Here is a 6,000-nt window from a genome sequence, read left to right on the forward strand (position 1 = left end):
GAGAAAGAGAAGCTGTGGACTGTGGTATAGTGTTAGAAAAAGAGAAAAACAGAGGCTAAAGTCTGGGATTGTGATGCCTCCTACTTTGGTTTTCTTCTTCAATATTACTTTGGATATTCTGGGTCTTTTGTGGTTCCATACAAATTTTAGGACTGCTTTTTCTAGCTTCAAGAAGAATGCTGGTGTAATTTTGATTGGGATTGAACTGAATGTGTAGATAGCTTTGGGTAGTATTGACATTTTCACAATATTTATTCTTCCAATCCATAAGGACGGAATATTTTTCCATTTCTTTAATATGTTCTTCAATTTCCTTCATAAACTTTCTATAGTTTTCAGCATACAGATCTTTTACATCTTTGGTTAAGTGTGTTCCTAGGTATTTTATGATTCTTGGTGCAATTGTGAATGGGATCAGTTTCTTTATTTGTCTTTCTGTTGCTTCATTATTAGTGTATAAAAATGCAACTGATTTCTGTACATTAATTTTGTATCCTGCAACTTTGCTGAATTCATGTATCAGCTCTGGAAAACAGTGTGGAGGTTCCTCAAAAAATTAAAAATAGATCTACCCTATGACCCAGCAATAGCACTGCTAGGAATTTACCCAAGGAATACAGGAGTGCTGATGCACAGGGACACTTGTACCCCAATGTTTATAACAGCACTTCCAGCAATAGCCAAATTATGGAAAGAGCCTAAATGTCCATCAACTGATGAGTGGATAAAGAAGATGTGGTTTATATACACAATGGAATACTACTTGGCAATGAGAAAGAATGAAATCTGGCCCCTTTTAGCAATGTGGGTGGAACTGGAGAGTGTTATGCTAAGTGAAATAAGTCAGTCAGAGAAAGACAGATACCATACGTTTTCACTCTTATGTGGATCCTGAGAAACTCAACAGAAAACCAGAGGGGGGGGGAAGGGGGGGAAAAAGGTAGAAACTGAGGGTTGATGGGGGTGGGGGGAGGGGAAATTGGGTGATGGGCACTGAGGAGGGCACCTGTTGGGATGAGCACTGGGTGTTGTATGGAAACCAATTTGACAATAAATTTCATATAAAAAATATTAAAGTCGGGTTTTAAAAAAGGCAAAAAAAGAAAAAGAAAAAGAAAAAGAAAAGGAGAAAAACATCTCCAGAGCAAAGACTTGGGATCGAGAAATGCAGAGTGGCAGTCTCTACTTTGCAAACGGCATCAGGAGCTAAAGATCAGAATTTTGAAAAGTACAGGAGTTTCCGCAGACCAAAGACAACAGTATGTGCATGCCTCCGGGTGAAGGGAGCTAACCCTGGTGCTTGGTAGCGATCTGGGGCGTGTTCCCTCCTTTGAGTTCTGTTGGAAGAGGATATAATGCCCCCCTCCAAGGACAAAAGACCTTGCAGGGGCCAGTTACATTGGCACGGAAGAGTGGTGCTACCCAGAACTAGGTCCTCATGGTGGGAGATCCCTTAAGACATCAGGTTTTAGGGACACCTGGGTGGCTCAGTTGGTTAAGTCTCCAACTTCTGCTCAGGTCATGATATCACAGTTTGTGAGTCTGAACCCACATCAGGTTCTGTGCTGACAGCTCAGAGCCTGGAGTCTGCTTTGGATTCTCTCTCTCTCTCTCTCTCTCTCTCTCTCTCTGCCTCTCCCCTGCTTTCACTCTATCTCAAAAATAAATAAAAATAAAAAATAAATAAATAAGACCTCAGGTTTAGAATCCCAGCTGGGCACCTAGATGTTGCAGGAGACTGTGGATCAGGACAAGCCAACCCCCCTCCATGCTACTCTGTGAGGGCTGCCTGAACAGAATGATTGGAGTTGCCCAGGCCAAGGAGGAGAGACTGGTGGTGTCACCATTTTCTCCACATGACCAACAGGGTGTGACTTCAGGAAACAGGACAGCAGCGGCCACAAGTGGAGGTGGCACCTGCTTAAACCAAACCTCGCCTCTCCCTGCCTGGCAACTTATCTATAGGAAAAGGACTGACAATGAGCTAAGCAGACCACTCTCCTCCAGACCAGCACAGCCACAGGTCCCAGGCACCAACAGACAGCTGTCCTGCAGTTTGTATATCAGTCTGTTGCTCTTTTTTCCCCCTCTTTTCTCTTCTTTCCTTCACTTCTGTTTTATTTTCTTTTTCTTTCTACCCTCTACTTTTTTTTTTCCTTTGGAATCAGGCTTATAGCTTCTAATTTTATGTCTGGCCAATTCTTATATATCTATATAGGTATATATCTATATCTATATCTATATCTATATCTATATCTCTATATATATCTATATCTATCTATCTATATCTATATATCTATATATCTATATCTATATATATATATTTATATATATATATAGATATATATATAATCTTCTCTGCTTGTTTGTTTAATCAGGCATTAGTATACTATTTTTCTTATAATTTTTTTCTATATCTCCTTCTTTATTTTCTTTTCTTTCTCTCTGGATTTAGCTTTAAGTTTCTTTTATTCTCTGCTTGGTCTTTGTTGTTTCTTTTTCACTCTTTTCATTTTTTTTTTCCTTGTATGGGATCAAGTCCATTTCCACTTCCTTTTTCACAATGTTATTTCAACAAACAAATCAAAGCACACCTGGTGGAAGGTCTAAACAATCCACCACTATGAGTAAGGAGGAGCTTTGTAGAAGAATGACCAGTGTGATAGAACAGCCAAATACACAACAAGAGAGTGGATAAAACACATTCCAAAAACACTTAGTGAAGTGCCAGTTCTTGGACAATCTATAACCTCCTTTTAATATAATAGTTCTCACAGGTACAGGACACATAACAAGCTATTAAAACACATAAAAGACAGAAACAACCAAAATGACAAAACAGAAGAATTTCCCCAAAGGAAATTCCGGAAAGAAATGACAGTCAGAGAATTACTCAAAAAAGACATAAAAACATATCGAAACAAGAATTAAGAATATAAGTCATAAGACTAATACCTGAGCTTTAAAAAGCATATAAAACAGCACAGAATCTATTGCTACAGAGGTCAGACTTAAGAAATAGTCACAACGAACTAAGAAATGCTGTAAATGAGATGCAAAATAAATTATGTTCAGTGACAACAAAGATGGAAGAAGCAGAGGGGAGAAAAGCTAAAATATAAGTTAAATTATGGAAAATTATGAACTTCAGAAAAAGAGGGAAAGGAAATTACTAGACCATGAAAGGATAATAAGAGACCTAAGTGATTCAATCAAGTGAAATAAAATCTGTAAGGTAGGCGTTTCAGAAGAAGAAGGGGGTAGGTGGGTGCAGGCTTATTTGAACAAATTAAAGCTGAGAACTTCCCTTATATGGGAAAGAAACAGGCATCCATGTCCAAGAGGCATAGAGAATTCTCTTCAAAATCAACAAAAACAGGTAAACACCATGGCATATCATAGAGAAACTGGCAAAATAAAAGGATAAAGAGAGGATAAAGATTCTGAAAGGATAAAATTCTGAAAGCAGGTAGGGACAAACAGGCCTTACCCTACAAGAGTAAATACATAAAGGTAGTAGCACACCTGGGGGCACCTGGGAGGCTTCAGCACAGATCATGATCTTACAGTTCATGAGTTCGAACCCCACTTCAGGCCCTGTGCTGATAGCTCAGAGCCTGGAGCCACTTCAGATTCTCTGTCTGTCTCGCTCTTTCTCTTTCTGTCTCCCTCTCTCAAAAAATAAATAATAAACATTATTTTAAAAAAAAGATAATAGCACACCTATCCAATGAAACTTTGCAGGCCATAAGGGAGTGGCCGGAAATACTCAATGTGCTGAATAGGAAAAATATGCAGGCAAGATATCCAGCAAGGCTCTCATTCAGAATACAAAGAAAGATAAAGGCATTCCCAGACAGACAAAAACTGAAGGAGTTCAAGGCCAACCATAAAGGAGATCTTATGGGAGACTCGGGAGACTCTGTGAGTAGAAGGCAGCAAAGACTACAAAGAAAGAAATACATAATCACAATCATGACACCTACAGATAACACAATGACACTGAATCCATCTTTTCATAATCACTCTCAGTGTAAATGGACTAAATTCCCCAAGAAAAGACATAGGGTATTACATGTAAAAGAAAAAAAAATCCATTTATACACTGCCTACAAGAGACCAAATTAAGACCTGAGGAAACCTGCAGATTGGAAGTGAGTGGATGGAGAACCATTTATCATCCTACTGGATGCCAAAAGGAAAGGTGGAGTAGCCATACTTATATCAGACAAACTAGATTTTAAGACAAAGACTGTAACAAGAGATGAAGAATGGCATTGTATCATAATTATGGGGTCTATCTATCAAGAAGAATTAACAATTATAAAAGACTATGCACCCTAATATATAAAACAATTAATCACGAACATAAGCAATCTTATTGGTACGAATGTGGTAATTGCAAGGTACTTTAATACTCCACTTACAACAATGGACAGATCATCGAGGCAGAAAATCAATGAAGAAACAATGGCCCTGAATGATACACTTGCTCAGATGGACTTGACAGATATATTCAGAACTTTTCAGCCAAAAGCGGCAGAATACACATTCTTCTAGAGTGCACATGGAACATTCTCCAATATAGATCACATACTGGGTCACAAAACAGCCTTCAATAAATACAAAAGAATTGAGATAATACCATGCACATCTTCAGATCACAATGCTATGAAACTTGAAATCAACCACAGGAAAAGTTTGGAAAACCTCCAAATGCATGGAGGTTCAAGAAGATCCTAATAAAGAATGAATGGGTCAACCAGGAAATTAAAGAAGAAACTAAAAAATATATGGAAATAAATTAAAATGAAAATACTATAGTCCAAACCTTTTGTGATGCAGAAAAGGCAGTCCTAAGAGGAAAATACATTGCAATATAGGCCTATGTCAAAAAACAAGAAAAATCCCAAATATAACCTCTAACAGCACACCTATAGGAACTAGAAGCAGAGCAGCAAAGAAACCCCAAGGTCAGCAGAAGAAGGTAAATGATAAAGATGAGGGAAGAAATAAAGAATATAGAATTGAAATAAAACAGTAGAACAGATCAATAAAACTAAGAACGGGTTTTTTGGAAAAAAAAAAAAAACTAGATAAACCCCTACACAGATTGCTCAAAAAGAAGAGAGAGGACCCAAATAGGTACAATCATGAATTAAATTGGACTTATGACAACCAACCCTTCAGAAACACAATCAATTATCAGAGAATACTATGAAAAATTATATGCCAACAAACTGGACAACCTGGAAGAAATGGACAAATGCCTAGACACGTACACACTACCAAAACTCAAAATGGAAGAAATAGAAAATTTGAACAGACCCATAACTAGGGTAGAAATTGAATTAGTTACCAAAAATATTTGAAAAATTAAGAGTCCTCGGCAAGATGGCTTCCCAGGGAATTCTACCAGACATTTAAAGCATAGTGAATACCTATCCTTCTCAAGCTGTTCTAAAAAATAGAAATGAAAGAAAATTTTCTGGTCTCATTTTATGAACACAGTATTACCTTGATTCCCAAATCATACAAAGACCCCCACATAAAGGGAGAATTAGGCCAATATCCCTGATGAACATGGATGAAAATCCTCAACAAGATACTATCAAATTGAATTCAACAGTTTATAAAAATAATTATTCACCATAATCAAGTGGGATTCATTCTTGGGCTGTAGGGCTGGTTCAATATTTGCAAATCAATCAATGTGATACATCACATTAATAAAACAAAGGATAAGAATCATATGATCCCATGAATAGATGCAGAAAAAAGCTTTTGACACAATACACCATCCTTTCTTAATAAAAACGTTTCAAGAAATTTGGAACAGAAGGAACATACCTGAACATCATAAGAGCCATGTATGCAAAGCCCATAGATAATATCATCCTCAATGGAGAAAAATTGAGAGCTTTCCCCCTGAGACCAGGAACATGAAAGGGATGTCCACTGTCACCACTGTTGTTTAACATAGGGTTGGAAGTCCTAGCA

Source organism: Panthera tigris, chromosome A1, assembly GCF_018350195.1.
Source record: "Panthera tigris isolate Pti1 chromosome A1, P.tigris_Pti1_mat1.1, whole genome shotgun sequence".
NCBI classification, from domain to species: domain Eukaryota; kingdom Metazoa; phylum Chordata; class Mammalia; order Carnivora; family Felidae; genus Panthera; species Panthera tigris.